This window comes from Bos javanicus, chromosome 18 (assembly GCF_032452875.1).
Source record: "Bos javanicus breed banteng chromosome 18, ARS-OSU_banteng_1.0, whole genome shotgun sequence".
Classification (NCBI taxonomy): domain Eukaryota; kingdom Metazoa; phylum Chordata; class Mammalia; order Artiodactyla; family Bovidae; genus Bos; species Bos javanicus.
The window spans coordinates 11195237-11212074 of NC_083885.1; the positions used below are offsets into that span (position 1 = coordinate 11195237).

Sequence of the window (16838 nt, forward strand, 5' to 3'; positions counted from 1 at the left end):
TACTGCGTTCATCTAATAACATCTTCCTGTCTTCATTTGCACATTGGGAATGTGTGTGTCTATGTGTATATGTGTGTCTGGATGGCAAGAGTGAAGTTTTCTATCCAGATGTAGAGGATGGGGATAAATTTAGCAAGTGTATTCTACACCCTAGTTGATAGGGCCCACACCAGTCCCAAGGAGGTAGCTTCTCTTTTCCCATTTTCCAGTTACCAGTTGAGGCGCACAGAAGTGGAATTTGGTAAATTTGCAAACCCCTGGTGGAAAGTGCTTGGCACCGCGCTGGGTGCACCGTTAATTTCTCAATGGAAACGCTAGTTTTATGGTCATGATGAGGAAACTGAGCGCGTCCTCCTTTTCTCAAGCCGAGTTTTTAGGACGCGGGTGGTCCCGCCCTCCCTGCGACGCCCCGGACCCGAGGCGCCAGCGCCTCCCGGAGGCCGCCAGGCTCCTAAGTGGGGCGAGGCCGGGAGGGGCGGGGCCGGTGGGGGTGGGATGGGGCGGAGCCGAAGGCGTGCAGGGGCGGGGCCACGGCGGCGCGAGCCTATTAGGGCTGCCGGGGGCGTGGCTCCTGGGTCCGGGCAGCCTACAAGAGGCAGCGCGTACGGTCCTCTGACCCACTGCATCCTTCGGCGGCCCGAGAGTTCCTCGTCCCGCGATCTGCCCGCTGTGTCTGCTCTGCTTGCGCTGCTGTCGCTGCCACTCCGCGCAGGAGACGCCGGCAAGGAGGTGGTTGAGCCCTGCGGAGGGAGGTGAGTGTGCCTTAGATTCCTCTCTCTGCACCGTGCTCTCCACCCCCTCAATCTCCTAGGAGCTGGAATAACCAGAGCAGATGCCATTTCTTAGGGTTTACTGTGCGCAAGCAAGTTAGCTGTGCATGCCTCCTGCATTTGAGAACCATACTCGGCGGCATCCCCTTCTGCAGATGGAGAAACTGAGTCTCAGGGAGAGCAAGTTGTCTGAGACCTCACATACTAGAAGCTAGGGAGCCTGGGACTCAAAGCAGTTCTGACCGCAGAATCGTGCTCCCTGAGGCTGTGTGTACTCTTGCCTTCCCTGTGCAATTCGCCAGTATCTATTGCATCCCTGTGTACACTGTGGGCGTCAGTAAGTGGAGAGCGTGTGGCAGGAGTTTGAATGTGTTCTGCCCACGTGTGGAGGCTGCGGTGATCCTAGCGGCGTGTGTATTCTGCTGGGCCATTTACAGAGCCACGCCCCTTTACGGTAGTGTTTGCGACAAACCTTCCAGGTAGTCTTCCTCTTCTATTTCAGAGGAAGGCATTGAAGGGTCAGGGAGGTGAAGTGTCCGGGCAGAGCGGAGGCTGGGACCCAGTTCCGTCTGCCTCCAAAGCCCCATAAGGCTGTGGATGTGTCCGGGCGTGGCGCATGTCCAGTTTCTACAGGTTTGGGAAGAGTTCCCGGGTTTCTTCAGCTAGAGTAGATATCTGTATAAACTTCTGATGGGGGGAACCGCTGGCAGCTGAGGGCTCAGCTCTGGGGTCTGGGAGATCTGCGACCCCCAGTGGAAGAGCCAGGGCCAGCCCCCTGGGCAGTGGAGACCCAGAGCCTCCCTGGAAAGGGCTGGGCTGGTGGACAAGCCAGCTGGCTAATGCCAGCTCATTGAAGTCCAGTTTGAATTGGGTGTCTGTTAGCTGGAAGGTGAGTTACTGCTCTGGTCAAGGGAAGCAGCTGGGAGTTGACAGATGCTTAGCTCACCTTCCAGCCAAGAGTGGGCTTGTGAGTTTCCACTTTGAGCCTTTGGGCTCCTTACCCTGGCAGATTAGGGTGAGCCTGCCTTCCCCAGAAGGGTCAGGGCATCTAGGGTCTAGAACCTGATAGATGAGAGGCCAGGATGTGAAGGACAGGATGAAAGGCGTGCCCCCTTCTCCAAACAGATCCAGAGGGGAACTCTTGGGCCTATTTGTTTTGTGCACTTGATGGCTGTGTGTGATGCTGTCACCTCAGGTCTATCTGTCTGCACTTAGCCTTCACACTTAAGGGCTGAGTCCTGCCTCCTTTAAGACACTTCTCTGTCCAATTGCTAACTCCACCTCTGAACCTGACCTTCAAACCTGAGGGATCATTTTGTTTGAGAGGGGCTCCAGGTAAAACACAGTTAGCAGAGTTGGGGCCAGCCCGTCCCTGACGATGCAGTCAGGGAAGAGAATGAAGAGAGTGGTCTTGCTTTTTACAGTCTCTTAAAAAATCGGAGTAGGAATAGTAATGATCGCGTTTATAGTCCTATCAGCAGCTGACATTCATCTGGCACTTACTGTGGGCCAGACATGCCTGGGGTTTTACATGGATGACCACTGACTTATTTGTGAGCTGGACTGTCCTCCTTTTTACAAGGAGGAAATTGAGGCTCCGAGTGATGAAGGCATGTACCCAACATGACATGGGCAGGGTCAGGGACAGCTGCCATCCTAGCTGGGTTCTCCCTCAGATCCTGGGAAAAGATGCTGGTCCGATGACTGGCCACATGACTGTCAGCTCAGAGCTTGCTTCTGGGCAAGGCTTCTGCCGTGTGGGGTCTGAATTCCCCGGCCCTGGTTAGGGGTGGGGCTGGAGAGGAGACACTGACACGGGGGCTTGGGATCCACTCTGCCAACAGGTACCTGCATCAGTAAGCAGGGGTCCTGCTGGGGAACCCAGAGCAATGCCAGCTGCTCCCACAGCCTCTGGACTGCCAAGGAGAGCTGGCTGGATAGGGAGGGGCTGGAGCCTCAGGAGTGGAGCATGGGCCTCTGAAGAACCCCACACTTCATCCTTCCCTCAGAGACCCCACATTGGATACCTGGGTTTTTCTGTAGGTTGCATTTGAAAACCAGCTTTTAAAGGCAGGACCTCTGAATGCTGACCTCTTTGGCCTCATGGGAGCTGGAACATTTCTTTTCTCTGTCACCAGAGTAATTTACTATGTATGGGAGGTGCCTCTGTGTCTGCTTACTCCCGACCTAGGAAGACTCCCCCCGCCCCTTTTTTTGCAGACTCACTGGTTTTTGATCAGTCCCAGATGTGCAAACCCAGCATCACTCAAAGGGGCTGATGGCTTGTCAAGAAAGGAAAACGGAACATAGGCATCATTTCATCTTCAGTTCACTGAGCTGACTACGATTGGGATCTGGAGCCCCTCGCAAAGTCCCAAGGGGAGCACACTCTGTTCTGGAACAGGGAGGGACAGGCTGCTCTTGTTTTTTTTTTTTTTTCCTTTCCCTTGGAAAAAAATGATTTTAGTATTGTAAAATACTAATAGCATGAGATTTATCATTTTAAAGTACATAGTTTGGTGGCATCTAGTACATTAGCTGTGTTGTGAAACTATCAACGCTGTCTAATTCCAGGACATTTTCACCACTCTGAAAGGAAACCTTACAACCAGTATTAACAGTCACTCCACATTCTGTCCTCCTCAGCCCCTGGCAAGTGCTCATCTGCTTTGTCTCTCTGGATTTGCTTAATTCTGGACGTTTTGTGTAAAAGAAACCATCCGGTATGTGGCTTTCTGTGTCTGGCGTCTCTCACTGAGCATGACATGGTCAAGGTTCATGCATGTTGGAGCCTGTGTCAGTGCTGCGCCCTTTTTCGCGGTCAAATACTCTTCCACGGTATGGGCAGGACAGACCACCCTTAGTTGATCCTCTCATCCACTGCTGGAAGTTTGGGCCATTTCCCCCTTTCGGCTGTTGCGCATAATGCTGCTGTTGACATCTGTGTACACTTTTTTTTGTACACCCATTTTCAGTTGTTTTGGTTCTTCCCCTGTGAGTAGAATAGGTGGGTCCCCTGGTAACCTTATTTTTACCTTGTTAAGGATCATGTGTCCCTTTTTCTAGAGTTTCATCTTGAAGAGGCATCAACTGAGATCATCTCCTTCCAGAAGGAATCAAGGCCCTCTGCCATGAGCATAGAGAATGGGGCGCCTGGGTGTTTTGGGGGAAGTGTTCACAGTATCTCCCCACCCCTCACCCTGGAGAGCAACTGGCAGAGATTCTTGTCAGAGATGTTGTCCTGGGGAACATCCTGTACCCCAGGCTGTGCATTTGTGGGTACTTGGTGATAGACAACCCCCCCCACCCAAGATTGTGGGGACAGACAGTTTCTTGTGGTCCAGCCCCAGGGAAATTTATCTTCTCTGATTGCCCCAAGTGCTGCGTCAGCTTAGAAAAAAACCACAAATTCAGGGGAAAAAAGAAAAGTCCTAATGAGGATTATGCAACTTTTGGACCATCATTTTAAAAAAATATTATAAATTATGAAATCCCACATTTTCAGTCCAAGTTTCTGGATCATTTCCCACTGTGAGTGCAGAATGGTAAAATCCTGGAAGGAAAAGAATCCAGCTTCCATTTTGTTTGTAGTCAAGTGGTCCAAGAATGGACCCCTCCCTGACGTTCTTTTGGATTGAAAACTTCTGGATCTCTCTAGAACTAGGGACTGGCATCCAGCTGGCAACTGCTGTGGCTGATTTGATAAGATCCTAGAAGTTCTTTTACTGGTGGCTCAGTGGTAAAAGGAGACACAGGAGACTTGGGTTTGATCCCTGTATTGAAAAGATCTCCTGGAAGAGAGAATGGCAACCCACTCCAGTATTCTTGCCTGGAGAATCCCATGGACAGAGGAGCCTGGTGGGCTACAGTCCACGGGGTCGCAAGGAGTCAGACAGGACTAAAATGACTTAGCATGCACACACAGAAGTCGTTTTAGAGCAAAGAGGCGGTGTTCCTGGCAAGGAAGGTGACGGTGGGTGGGTGGGACGTTGAGGGGTGTGCTGGGAGAGGGACCATGTTTGTGCAGAGGCCTGGAGGAGGGCTCCCCTGGTACCCTGAGAGTGACAGGAAGCTCAGCTGTCTGGGGTCTAGGGGTCTGGAGGTCAGGCTCAGGGTGGAGGAGCCTGCCCTGTGATGGGGTCAGCTGTGCTGAATTTGGATCTCCTGCTCTGAGCTGTGGGGCACAGAGGAGTCACGGTGTGGCCTTCGTCCCTGAGAGTAGGTCACGGTGGGATGATTGGTGTCCCCCGCAGTGTGTGAAGCCCATCCTGGCCCATCCCCAAGGTGACTGAGCCTGTGTGCTGACCCAGCAGCAACCCACCCTTTACAAGACTGAACTCCCTTTACAACAAAGACAGAGCACCTTCTACAGTGAGGCCTCTGGTCCTAGCTCTGCGCCATGTTCACCCAGGTTCATCTCACTCCTGCTTTCCGGTCACAGCAGGAGGGATCAGGTTCTCTGCACATGCTGATCATAGAAGGCCCCTCCTCCCCACTTTTTTTTTTTTTTTAATTTTTGGCTGCCCTGCACAGCATTTGGGCTTAGTTCTCAACCAGGGATCAATCTGTGCTCCCTGCCTTGGAAGTTCAGAGTCTCAACCATTGGACCACCAGGAAGTTCTGAAGGTTCCCTTTTTAACATAAATTTCTTTGAACTCCCAAAGTGAACCAACAAATAAAAATAAGAAATATGAACTAGAACAGGGAGATGGTAGGAAGGTGGGCAAAGCTTGGGGTAGCGGGTGTGCCAAGGGCTAGAGTTTGCGAAACACCGGACTAAGGTGCAGCATGGGGAGATTTGAGAGGCTGGTGCCACCTAGAGCAGCAGTTCTCAAAGTGAGGTCCCAGGGCCAGCAGCAGCACCCAGGGGAGCTGTCAGGATGCCGATTCTCAGCTCCACTGCAGACCTCCAAAAGCTCGGGGGATGGGGCCAGCAATCTGTGCTTTAGCTCGACTTCCAGCAGTTTCTGGTGCAGGCTCCAGGGTGGGACTCACTGCCTGGGAAAGCCTGGAAGACTTTCCCTGGGCAGGGGCCCAGAATGGGGTGGGCGGGGTGGCTGATTGGGGCGGACGGTTCCGTTTACAGGACCTGGTATGAGCACAGAGAAGTCACGTGGCAGGGATGGAGCCAGTGGCTTGGGAGCTATAATGACCTCTTCTGTCAAGTTGAGGCCCCTGAGAGCAAGTTGCTGGCGTGTTCCTAGGCCTTTCTTCCGGGATGACGCTAGGTTTGCCAGCACCCATTGCTCTAGGGCTTGAGCAAATGTCCTGAGGGTTCCAGCCTTTTCCTTCAGCTGTGTTTAGAGCCCGTGTGCCCAGGACCTTGTCAAGTCCGTCTGTTGGTGACCCCTAAGCGGCCCCTCTGAAAGAAAGGGCTGTTTCCTCTCCAGCGTTCAAAATACATCTGTGTGTCTGTACATGTCTGCTGCATCTCACCATCCCGCCCCCAGCTGGCTCCCAACACAGCCAGTCTGTTCTCATGGGGGGAAGCACTGGCTGCTTTAAAAACACTGTTTATTCCCGGGAACCGTCAAGGCCGGGCTTCCCGGGGACTGAGATATTTTCAGCTTTGGCATCGCTGGACAAAGTGCCCTCTCAGACCAGGATGAACCGGGCCCTGTCTGGCAGAGTCGCTGTCTGGCCCAGTGGGGAGGCCCCGGCCGCACAGAGCCTGCTCTGGGCTCCAGCACCTTCAGGTTCACTTCGAAGGGCTGTTGGAGTCCAGGCCCCGGACTTGTCTCAGCGCTGATACTCAGGGAAGAGCCCAGACGGTAATCTCTTGCACAGTGCTCTTCTCCTGCTTCTGTGGAGGCATTCTTCCAACAGAAGCCAGAGCCTCTTTAACTCTTCTCTTAAACTTTTTATTAAAGTTGAACATGCTAGAGAAGGAAGCACACGCATTCATGCACAGGGGGATGGCGTTTTCTCCAAGTGCGCACGTGCAGGCTCGGGCCCCAGCGTGACAGAGCCTGACTCCCCCCAGGCCCCTCTCACAGCCCCACCCCCGAGGGGAACCATTTCTGTGCTTCTGTTGGAGTAGGTTGGTTTTGGCTGGTTTTGAAGTTTACATCAAGGGCAGCATGGATGTTTCATCACTGGAGTCTGGCCTCTTCAGCTCAGCATTAGGTCTGTGAGCCCCATCTGCGGAGCTGCATCTGCCGGGTTCTCAGAGCATAAATCAGACCCTGTCACCATTGGCTTCATCTGCTCTGCACCTGAAGTGTGCGCCCGTGTGCGCACGCACACACACACACACACACTCACACACACACACCCCCCACCCCCCACTCCGCTTTGCATTTAGAGTAAAATCAACACTCTTTGTCAAGGCCCTCGGGGCCCCAGGCTGCCTGGCCCTGTTTGCCTCTGTGACCCCATTTCTCCCTGGTCATACTGCTCTGACCCTTCTTGTCCAGGCCAAAGACAGTGACCATCTCAGAGCGTTCGTCCTTGCAGTTCCCGCTGCCTGGAGTTCACCCCAGCCAGAGTGGTCACTGCCCCTACCTCTGTCCACCCTCACCGTCCGGTGTCCCAGGCTGTCTTCCTTCAGCCTTGGTATGGTCTCCTCTGCTTGCTGCGATGCCCGCCCCCCCACTGCGCCCCACTCCTGGGGACAGAGTCTTGCTCACTGCATACCCCAGGGACTCCCTGGCCACCTGAGGGCTTGCCCTGGGGATTTCTCCCGAGAGGCCACGTGCAGATTCCATAGCCTGGTGCTATATAGAAGGCTTGAGTTCGGTTCAGGGCTGTGACTCACCCTTGCAGGCACCGCCTGACACCAGTGCACCCTGCACTTCAGGTGGGAGGATAGTCCCGGTGCTGCCAGCACTGGAGCCTGGAGCGGAGGTGTCGGGGTGGCTGGTTTCACCCTCAAGGAGCAGGAAAGAAACACTAATTGAACACCAGTGAGTCTCGGGACTCTGCCGCTGGGCTCCTTACAACCACTATTTCCATAATCGGCAAATTCTCCCCCAGCCCTGGGAGAAACTCAGTACTTTGCTTTGCCGGGGAGGAACTGGAGACTCCGAGGGACTGAGGGACCTTCTGGGCAGCCCCAGGTCTACGTCACAGAGTCAGGATTCAAACCAGGTTTGACCCACTGTCCACACTTTTCTTTGATATCTCCTGAGAGTCCTCGATTTCTTGTTTTTGGGAGCTGGAGGTTTCCTGCCACTTATCTAAAGCTTTCTGGGAGCATTGTTTCCAAGGAAACATCCACATGTCTGCGAGAAGGGAGAAAAGGGCCCCAGGCGTCATGTACTAGGTATTTGAAGAGTATATTAGTTTATTATCCAGTCACTTTAAAGTGGCTTCTCATATATTATTTTGGCTTGCATTGAACAAACCTGTTTTTTTTGTTTTTTTTTTTCCTGCACGGAGTAGATTAAGCGTAAGTGCGCTTTTTGTTCAGAATTGTGTATGTTCTCTGCATAGTATTTTAAAAACTGAACGGGTTTTATATATTATATTCAGTTAAACATACCGAGTTGTTGCCCTGTGTATCCCATAAGGACATATCTTTTGCTGAGGGGACAGGAGGAAAGAAGGTGCCCGTGGGGGTGGCCTTTTTTGTTAAGCCTAATGTCCGTCTTTGTGGGGTTGGGGGCAGAGCAGTTGACAAAGGAAGGGACAGTCCTCCATGGTCTTTCCCTAATTCTGTCGAGAAGGGTTTAAGGAAAACTGGCTCCCGTGGAGGAGGGAGATCCCCGCCCTCGGCGTGTCTGGTACTTACCCAGCCGCTCTTCCCAGCCCTGGGATCTGCCCGAGACAGGCTGGGGTGTCCCGCCCCCCTTCTCCCAGCCGCCACTTCATTCCTGGAATTTCTGGGTGGTTTGTGGGTCTGACTCTGCTCTGCCTTTGGCCTCGCTCACATTCTGAGTTCTCCTTTATGCTCCTGAGGAAGCTTGGAGCCCTGATGCCCCTGCCTTTGGGGCAAGCTGTGGGGGCTCTTGCTGACATGGGGGTGCAAGTCAGAACTGCCCTGATATTTTGGAGGGCAAGGCAGGCAGGGAGTCAGAGCGTGGCAGGCTCCTTGCCGTCGTCTGCAGGCATTCTGTACAACTGTGAGCAAGTTGCTCGTCTGTGCTGAGCCTTAGTTTCCTCATCTGTAAAATAGGAATCACAGTCATAGTGACCCTAGCAGTCTGCAGAGACGGTAAAAGACAAGATTCTGGGAGTAGAGGACCCAAAACAGGTCAGCCACGTTGTCCTCACTCATCACGTGTTGGCTGGGTGATTGGTGAGAACTGTTTGTTGAGCAGTTAATACGCCCCGAAGTTTCGGGTTGAGTAGGACCCATTCGGCCAGTGCCGTGCTGGAGCTGGCTCATACCGGCTTATGGGAGCTGATGGTTAAGTTTCCGGAAAAGCTGTGGGCTGTTCAATCCCACCATCATTTTTTTTTTAAATTGAAATATAGTTGATTCCCAGTGTCGTGTAAGTCTCAGGTGTACAATACAGCAATTCAGTTATACACGTGTGTGTGTGTGCATGTGCGTGCCCAATTACTCAGTCATGTCCTACTCTTTACAATCCCTTGGACTGTAGCCCGCCAGGCTCCTCTGTCCATGGGATTCTCCAGGCAAGAATCCTGGAGTGGGTTGCCATGCCCTTCTCCAGGAGATCTTTCCCCGCTAGGGACCTGTCTCCTGGGTCTGTGGCATTGGCAGGTGGATTCTTTACCACTGTGCCACCTAGGAAGCCCTCCATATACATATTTTCGGATTTTTGCTCTTATAGTTTATTACAAAATAATGGGTATAGTTCCCTGTACACATAACCACCATTATATGTTATATAAACTTACAATGAAATAAGTCTTACTTAAAATAAAAGTAGTAACTAGTCCAAACTTATTGCATCCTAATCTTTTACCCTGCTTCACTGTTCTCTCTGTTCTTGGGGTGGTTGCTGTCTACTCCATGTGTATGGTGGAAAAGTTGCATCACAGTCTGTTATCGTGGGACTCTTTGCAGAAACTCCACACTCAGTGACCCTACATCAATGGCTTGAAATTGCCGTGGTGGGGATATTTACACCAAGGGAATGGGTAGACACTACAGATTAGGGTGAATATTTCAAGGTTTTTCAAATGTCCGTTATTAAACATTTGCCAGTCTAGCACTGGTTCCAGCCCCTCGAGAAGCGCCAAGTCTAGCTGGCAAGGCAGCTGGTGTGAGCAGACTTGAGGCAGGCTGCTGGCTCCTTGACACCCAGGGCTCAGCTGAGCCCTGGAAAGAGACCCAGCCTCAGGGCAGCAATGGCCACTGAGCCGGATAACTGTCATTGTGAATCCGGTTCCTGGCCAGCTGATCATATTCGTGCTGCAGACCCTGTCTGTGACATCTCGAGTCATCACTTCCCCAGAAAGCTGAGAGAAAGTGGCTAAGGCCCCAGGCATGTAGGGAACTGAAGCATATTTCAGATTTAAGGGAGGCCTTTTTATTTTTTTTATCATCCCCACCAGCATTAGACATCTAATAGGAGTTTTAAAAATTAGATTTGTCTCCAAGAAGAGACTTTGAAATAAGAGAGAATAGCCTTTTTCATTTCATTCACCATTATTAATCCCAGTCTTCCTCAAATCTCTCCAAACAATGGATCTGTGGAGCATTTAGCATCATTATTATTGTCATAGCCAATACGATTAGCCATTAACCACGCAATGAACCCTGTAATGTTGTGACCCTGTGATTCCTTGTCCCACGGCTCATCCCTTGATCCCAGCCTGGCTCCTCCCCTCACAGGCAGATCAGTCTCTGTTCCACAGAAAGACTCAGTGGAGGAGTCAAAGGGTCACCACTTTCCGGAAATCTCCGGGAGCTGAATCACGCCTGCAGACCTGTCGATCTTGTTCACCGACGAAGACGCCAACAATGTTCTATAAACATTTACGAAGTGAATGTACAGATCTCCTCGTTCAGACGAGGTCAGACTTTGGCGATTCAGTGGTGAACAAGGCGGACAGGTCTGGGGCCATGATTAAGCTGCGACCCCAAAGTTGAGTCCTAATCCACGGGCAGGAATTCATCCGCCGGGCCCCGGCGGGGGTGGGGCAGGTTGGGGTCACAGGCTGAGCCACGGGAACAGCGTGTGCAGGAGCAGAGAGCTTGGCACGGCCTCAGGGCTGCCGGCTGGCGGGTCCCACGAAGATTCATCTTTCTGGCAGACTTTCCTAAACACAGGCGAAAGCAGCCTGGTCAGAGTGACGCCTCCAGGTTCATCCACATTCTCTTTCTTCATTTCGCTCCTGAGAGTTGAGTTGAGTGGCAGGAGACCCTGAGGTGGATTGGGGGCATGTGAGGCTGTGGGTGCCCTTGACGTCCACAGACTCTTAGGCGGGGCGGAGGGTGATGGCAGAGCTTTGTGGCAGCAGCCAAGTGTACAAAGCCCTCCATGCTTCCAAGAAGTGGGATCTCAAGTCTTGGTTCCACATCAGTCCAGCCCCGGACATCACTCATACCATGGAAGATCACCCGGGCTCAGTTTTGTTTTCCAGAAAACGGAGTGGAAAACAGCCAGAGTCCAAATGTATCCTGGCGATGCTGCAGGAATCCGACCCCAGATTGAGTGGCTGTCGACCAGGGGGTTTGAAAGCTATGTTGGTGTCTCCCCGCCCCTGCCCCCCATCCCTGGTGCCCTTATCTTGTTTGTGGTCTCTCAAGCTGGGAGTTTCAACTGCTGCCAAGGAGACCTCTCCGAGACTGCGTTTCTGTCAACTGTGTGGCATTCACTCGGGTGTTTGACGCTGTTGGTTGCAGGCCAGGGACAGAGAGTGGAGAGGGCTTCTCTGGAAACGAGGCCTGCATTTGGCCACCCTGGGAGAAGCTGGGGGCAAAAGAGCCAATGAGTGTTGGCCTCCATCTCCAGGCCCCAAGGGAGCTCAGATAACCCACTTGCCTGAAGTGTGAGCCCCTCGGGATATCAGGAGGGCTGGAGGGTTGCAGAAAGAGTCAGAGCAGGCGTCATATTTGAGTCACAGGCAGATGGAGGCTGGGTGGGTGCTAGGCTCGGTGACGGGGCACGTCGTGGTGCAGTGTCACCATGACGTAAATGTTTCACTCCCCTGGGGATGACACGGGGGTGCCTTCTTCTCGACAGAGTCACTGGCTGACCTGGAGTGGGGGTGGGGCCTGTCTCCGCTGAGCCCAGCCATCTGCCCAGGAAGCAGAGAAGGGCAGGGAGGGTCACAGTGTGAGCTGGGTTGTTTGTGGGGGTCCTGCCCCTGTGTGGGTGGTGATGGGAAATCCCCAGGGAAGCTCACCCCGGGGAAGGCGTGGTAGCACTGAGGAGGGGGCTCAGAGGCCAGACAGAGCTGCGTTCCAGCCCCAGGTTTTCTGCTTGCAGTTGTGTGACCTTGGGTGGGTTCCCAAAGACCCAGGGGCCTTAGTCTCCTCATCTGTCAGATGGGAGCAGTAGAACACAAACCCCTGGATCATCAGGAGGGTGGAGTGAGAAATGCAGCCACGGGCATGCGGTGGGTCTCCCTCCCGGTAAGCCCCCACCGGCCTCCCTGGTAGGAGCCTGTACTTGTCATTGGAAAGCCCCAGGTGGCAATGTGTGGGTCTCTGTTGGAAAACTTAAAAAAAAATGTATTTTATTGAAGTATAGTTGGTTTACAATGTTGTGTTTATTTCTGTTGTACAGCAAAGTGACTCAGTTATGCATATGCTGCTGCTGCTGCTGCGTCGCTTCAGTCGTATCTGACTCTGTGCGACCCCGTAGATGGCAGCCCACCAGGCTCCGCCATCCCTGGGATTCTCCAGGCAACAACACTGGAGTGGGTTGCCATTTCTTTCTCCAATGCATGAAAGTGAAAAGTGAAAGTGAAGTTGCTCAGTCGTGTCCAACTCTTAACGACCCCATGGTCTGCAGCCTACCAGGCTCCTCCATCCATGGGATTCTCCAGGCAAGAGTACTGGAGTGGGGTGCCATTGTATATATTCTTTTTCATATTCTTTTCCATTCTGGGTTTATCACAGGATATTGACTCCCTGTGCTCTGCGGGAGGACCTTGTTGTTGATCCATTCTGTAGATAGTTTGTTTCTGCTAACCCCAGCCTCCTGCTCCGTTCCTCCCCCACACCGATCCCCCTTGGCAACCACAAGTCTGCTGTTATGTCTGTGAGTCAGTTTCTTTTAAATTACAGATGGAAAGGGGGCTGAAGTGCTTTGTGCATAAGTTCTGATCGAGCTGTTTGGGCAGCAGAAGTTGAATAGTCTGCCCAGACCAGGGGGCTGGCGGGGCCTGGCGAAGTCGCCTCGGCCGATGGCCTTGTGCTGAGACACAGCACCAATCGCCTCTGCCCAGGTTCCAGCCGCAATCTCAGTCTTGGCTGCCCGATTTGCCTCCCTGTTCCCCCCTTACCCCCTTCCATACAGCCACCAGCGGGATGTTTAGAACCTAATTTTCATTTATTATCTGATGCTTGTATTAATATTAGTCTGCTAGGGCTGCTAGGACCAAACACCCGAAACTGAGCAGTTCAAACAATAGAAATTCATTCTTTCACCCTCATGGAGGCTGGAAGTCCAAGATCAAGGTGCTGGCAGGGCTGGTGTCTTTTAGGCGTTGCTCCTCGGCGTGTAGACAGCGGTCCCCTCCCTGTATCTCACACGCTCATCCCTCTGTGCATGCCTGTATCCTAATCCCTCCTTCTTACAAGGACACCAGCCATACTGGAGCAGGGCCCACTTGTATGATCTCATTTTAACTTAATCACCTCTTCTAAGACCCTGTATGCAAACCCAGCCATGGTCTGAGGAGCTGGGGCTGGGACTCCAACGACGGAATTTGCAGAAGGCATAGCTCAGTCCACGATTCTGTGTTTCCCTCTGTATGCCAGCCCTGTGCCGTGGTCTGGAATAAAGTTGTGGGACACCAGACCTGTTACTGCTACAGTTCTGCTTGGATCTTCCGTGTTCTCCTTGGCCCACACTTAGAAGCCATCAGGATCCAAGCATTGCCCCGTCCCCAGCATGGCCCCCCAGCCCCCCAGCCTGCCCCTCCCCGTCCCCACCCCAAGCTGCAGACACGCCAGGCCACTTTCAGACCCAGCAGTCCTACCCGACATGATGCCGACCCAAGACAAGTCGGCATGTCTGTGCCAGCGACCGTCTCGAGGTGGAGGAACCACTTGGAGAAATGCCTCTTTTCACTTGTGTTTCTCCCCAGGGGAAGGTTTGACTAAACCCCGTGGTTCTCCCAACTTTGAAGCTCCACCCGAGGCTTCATCAGCTCTCTCCTGTACCTTGGAGAGAAGGCCCCATCTGTGGGCCATGGACCGTGTGAGGCCGTTGAATGTTCAGAGTGAAGGCAGTTCACCAAGTCTTCTGGAATAAGGTCGCCCTTGTTGAGGAGAACATGCCAGGAGGGTGCACTTGGAACCAGCGGTGGTTTCATTGTCCTTTCATGCTTTAGCATTTTGCTTTCTTATATTCATTAATATTTTTTAAAAATTTGAAGTAGACAAGTCCAAAGGATAGACGGCACTCACCAGTGAGGTTCGGCCCCCAAGGACGCCCTGCTCTGGCTACCGCATCACAGCTAACTCACCTGGTCCACCTTGCATGAACAGAGCTTACGCTTTGCCACACGTGCTTGAGATTTTAAAGCAGAAACAATATATTAAAGATAAAGATGAGTCCCCTCATATTCTCATTCCCGGTTCAATTTCCCTCCTAGAGTCAACCACCACCATGAACTGGTTTCACTGTACAAACACGTGCATGCACACCATATGATATATGTACAAACACATGTAATACATGTCTGTGTAATACACACATACATACATATGCATGTGCACCTATGATATCCACAAACTTGTCTAAAATATAGTTTATATGCCTTAAAATGTACATAAATGGTACCGTTAGCATAACATTCTACGACTTTCTTAGCCCAACATTGGATTAGAGCTTTGTTGCTGCTCACAATCCCAGAGCTCCAGGTCTTTCTTTTACCTGCTTTATAATATTCCGCCCACACTGACCCACAGTTATTTTACCCCTCCCCCTACTGAGAGTTATTTGAATTGCACCCATTGGTGATTTAAACCAAACCCAGGTTTTGGTCCAGTCAAGTCATGTAAACAATTCCTGTTTCATGCCTTTGGGAGTGCCCTGCCCCTCAGGATGCTGAAGCACAGAGTAAAGCAAATTGGATGTTTCTCTGACGACCGGGTGGTCATTTTATGATGTCAGTCTTGCTCCCGCTTTGTCCCAAATCTTAACCCAGTGTCAGTACTTTTTGGCATCCTTTTCAGCCTGGCCTCTGCAGCTGGGAAATGGTCATATATGGTGGTGTGACTAAGCGGGAAGGCGGCAGGGACCCTGGGAGCGTCTGTGTTACTGGCTTGATTCCCACGGGGCGAGTGAGCACACAGAAGCCCTCCCGTGGTCCCTGAGGCTCTGCCCCAGAGGGAACTCCTCGGCCGAGAGGCCACGGAGCTGGGCCTCCGCCTGGATGTCGGCTGCTTTTATCTGAAGCGTAAGCCTGGTCAGGACCCTGGAGAGTTTCCAGGGATGGAGATGGGAACTGCCACGTTCCCATCACTCCAGGCTCTGTGCTCAGCCTCTCAGGTGCCCAGGGCAAGCCCCAGAGGATCCCTGCCTTCCGCTGCCATCTTGCAGCCCCACGCCAACGCAACCAGTGAAACCCTGGCTGTTGCTCACGTGGGAGATGACAGGGGGGCCTCCTGGGGTTCTGGGTGGGCCAGCCTCCAGGCTGCCTCCCTCCCTGCTCACCCAGGGGTCTCTGGAGCCTTCCCTCCAGCTCTCCGTGCTGTCTTCAGCCAGGCCTATCCCACTGGTCAGGGGTTGGGGGCTTCCCTGCCGGTCTCCCCAGCCTAACTGGGAGCCCCTTGAGGCCAGGGACAGTGCCTTGTCCTCCTCTCCCAGTGTGCAGCACAAAATAGGGTGCCAATAAAGGTCACTGGGTTACGACCAACTCTCCCTGCGGGTGAGACAGAGGTGAGAGGGTGAACAACAAGCCCTGTCCTGTCTTCTTGGACCAGACAGCAAGCCATCAGGAGGACCACACCTCGTGACCTGTAGTGTGACCCCTGGCCCCCCAGGGTGAGAGGAACCAGCGTAGCATGGTGGAAAACCCCAGGCTCTCAGGGACATCACACCTGGGTTTGAGTCTTACCAGTAAGCAGCCTTGGGATCAACTCTCTGAACCTCAGCCTCCCCGTCTGTAAAGTGGTTGCAAGGGCACACCGACCTCCTGGGTTGTCGTGAGGGCTGGAGATGACATGGATGAGGCGACTGGCCCCCGCAGAGGCTCAGGAAGGGCTCTGGGAAGGAGCACAGGCACAGCAGAAACTCAACCTAATAAATTGTCTTCGGGCCAGGGAATTTTAGAATTAGTAAGTGTGTTCCAAGACTAAGACAGCTTTTCCTAAGATGCCTGCCAAGGAAGAAAGGTTAGTGAGAGGCGGTGTTTGGGAAAAGGGCCCAGAGCCCAAAGGCAAGGATGGATCATGAAGATCCTTGACGGGTCATAAAATGACAGCGTCAGGCACTGTGGGTCTCAGAGGGGGTGAATCCCAACTGATGTGACCACGAGGCGTGCACCACAGCCCTTGGCCTGGCACGTGTCAGGAGCTAGGGTTCCAGAAACACTCCTTGGGAAGCACAGCCCCAAGAGGGGCTGGGAGGTCTGGAAGTCCTAGCCACCGTCTTCCATCCCTTCCTTGACCCCGCTGATGCAGCTGTTGGGTGCTAATCACCCATATGAACCATTCACTCAGCAGCCAAGAGGGTCACACCCGGCAGTGCTTGTAACGGGCCCACTGTCAGACAGAAGCTGGCCAAGGGAGGCTGCGTGCTGGACTGTTTGGGGGGTTTCCAGGCAGGGGACAAGGTGAGAGTGGGTACACAGGTGCCCCTGGGAGGCCCGTCTCTTTCTCTGAGGATCAAGCCAGCAGAGCATGTGGCTGGGCCCTGGGAGGCTATGTCATAGAGTGTGATGGTTACACACCCCGTGGAAGGGCCGTGACAGGAGGAGCCTGTGCAGGGATGGGTCTGGGGGTGCCTGACGGCCAGTTTGGGAACTGAGTCCTAC

At 53.0% G+C, this 16838-nt stretch overlaps 1 protein-coding gene across 1 annotated transcript in view; it reads left to right on the top strand.

The window, feature by feature from the left end:
* Positions 1-609: 609 nt before the first annotated feature.
* CRISPLD2 (cysteine rich secretory protein LCCL domain containing 2) overlaps positions 610-16838 on the top strand; it is a 65952-nt gene continuing 49723 nt past the window's right edge. Inside the window, exon 1 of the mRNA XM_061386904.1 lies at positions 610-752. The gene's annotated coding sequence lies outside the window, so the exon portion shown is untranslated. The remainder of the gene's footprint in view (positions 753-16838) is intronic.